Source organism: Elephantulus edwardii, unplaced genomic scaffold, assembly GCF_000299155.1.
Source record: "Elephantulus edwardii isolate Elephantulus edwardi_28Jun2011 unplaced genomic scaffold, EleEdw1.0 scaffold00019, whole genome shotgun sequence".
NCBI classification, from domain to species: Eukaryota; Metazoa; Chordata; class Mammalia; order Macroscelidea; family Macroscelididae; genus Elephantulus; species Elephantulus edwardii.
Genome location: NW_006399769.1, coordinates 9,341,078 through 9,343,078, shown reverse-complemented (window position 1 = coordinate 9,343,078; position 2,001 = coordinate 9,341,078). Strand labels below are relative to the sequence as shown.

Below are 2,001 nucleotides of genomic sequence, written 5' to 3'. Positions count from 1 at the left end.
AATGTTACGCTACCAAGACAAAAGGTGTGTGATTTTAATCTGTGGCCCTCAGGCCTGGTTTTAATTGTTTTTGGTCAGACATTCTTCTAAGTGGTATAGCACTGGTCTGTCCATTTGCTGTACAGAGGTAACTCGTGGTTGCTGTGATGCTGAACACTGTGATACTGATGTGTCAAATGCGAAAATGGTTACCCATGGTGGGTAGTGTTTGGTGGAGCTTCCCAATTAAAACACTCTTGGAAGCAGAGTGGCATCCATTTCCGAAATGACTTGTCTCCAGAAACTATGAACATGGAGAAACAATGAAAGTTATACATGTGTTCAGGTCTTTTGTTCATAGGGTTGCTATGAGTTGTCTATGACTCTACAACATTTAACAACAATAACAACAACAACATATGTTTAATGTTGTTACGTGTTGTTGAGTCAGAACTGACTGATAGTTGACACTCCAGCAGGTTTTCAAAGGCTGAATCACATTGAAGGAGATTACTCGCCTTCTCAGAAGAACAGCTTGCGCACTTGAATCTCGTGTCTTTGAGTTGTCAGCCCAACTCCTTATCACAGAAGCTACCGGAACGCATTGTTGTATTATTTCTTCATACCTATTTAATCTATATATTGAGCAAATAATTTGATAATCTGGACTATATGAAGAAGAATGTGGCATCAGGATTGGAGGGACACTCATCAACAGCCTATATTATGTAGATGATACAACCTTGCTTACTGAAAGTAAGCACTTGAAATACTTGCTGCTGAAAATCAGTGACTTGAGTATGAATTATATCTCAACAAAACAAAAATTCTCACCACTAGACTAGTAGGCAATGTCATGATAGATGGAGAAAAGATTGATGTTATCAAGGGTTTCATTTTACTTGGGTCCACAGTCACCACCCATCATAACAGCAGTCAAGAAATCAAAAGACAGTTGCATTGGGAAAATCTGCTGTCAAGGACATCTCCATTGTGTTAAAGAGCAATGACGTTCAGAGACCAAGATGTGCTTGATCCAACCATGATCTTTAAAACAATTTTCTTTTCTTTTGGTTTATTTTGTCATGGTCTTTTCGGTTGCTTCCTGTGCATCTGAAAGTTGGACAATGTATAAGGATAACAGAGAATAGATTTTTAGTTTTAGTGCTGAAGAATACTAAATATCCCATAAATTGTCAGAATAACAAACAAATTTGTCTTGGAGGGAATGCAACCAGGCTGCCCTTCAGAGACCAGGAGGGTGAAATTTCATCTCACCTAAAGAGGGACCAGCCCTTGGAAAAAGACATCATATCTTGGGAAATGTGGAGAGTCAGTGAAAGAGAGGAACAAGATAAGTTACCAAAATGACTGTAACAGTGGGTTAGACCATATCAGAGATTGTGGGGATGGAGCAGGACAGGGCATGATTCTGATCTTTTGTTAGTCCTAAGACCACTTTAAGTAGTAGCCGACCTGGTGACACCTAGCAACAACAATGTGTGTTTATTAATAAGTTAAAATGAAAGATGACGAGTCTCCTCCCATGAGATTTACAGCCTCTAAAAGCCTGCTGGAGCTTCAGCTGCGAGTTTGTTCTGACTGAAGAGTAATGAATGAGTGAATGAGATTTGGAAAATTGTTATAGCACTCCTTTTTTTCTGTAATCACTATTGTAGTCACCCCTGTCCCCCACTTTCCTCCCATCAACAGACTGAGATGCTTTTAGCACCTTTGATTTTTGAAATCAATACCCAAGCCATACCAGGAAAAGAAATTCTGAGAAAGAAGACAATCATAGAATATAAATACTCCATTTTAAAAGACACTTATTTTTTTCCCTACTACAAAATATGTCATAGTATGCCATGGACTGTCAAGAAAACAGATGGAGAGGGTTAAACCGGGCTATTCCTTGGAGGCAAAGATTCTGGGGCTTCAGCTGACATACTTTGGACATGTTGTAAGGAGGGACAGGTCCTTGGAGAGGGACATCATGCTTGGGAGGGTGGAGGGACAGCG

At 39.8% G+C, this 2,001-nt stretch overlaps 1 protein-coding gene across 1 annotated transcript in view; it reads left to right on the top strand.

The window, feature by feature from the left end:
* MTA3 (metastasis associated 1 family, member 3) overlaps positions 1-2,001 on the top strand; it is a 222,757-nt gene that overhangs the window by 11,431 nt on the left and 209,325 nt on the right. The gene's annotated exons all lie outside the window — the stretch shown is intronic.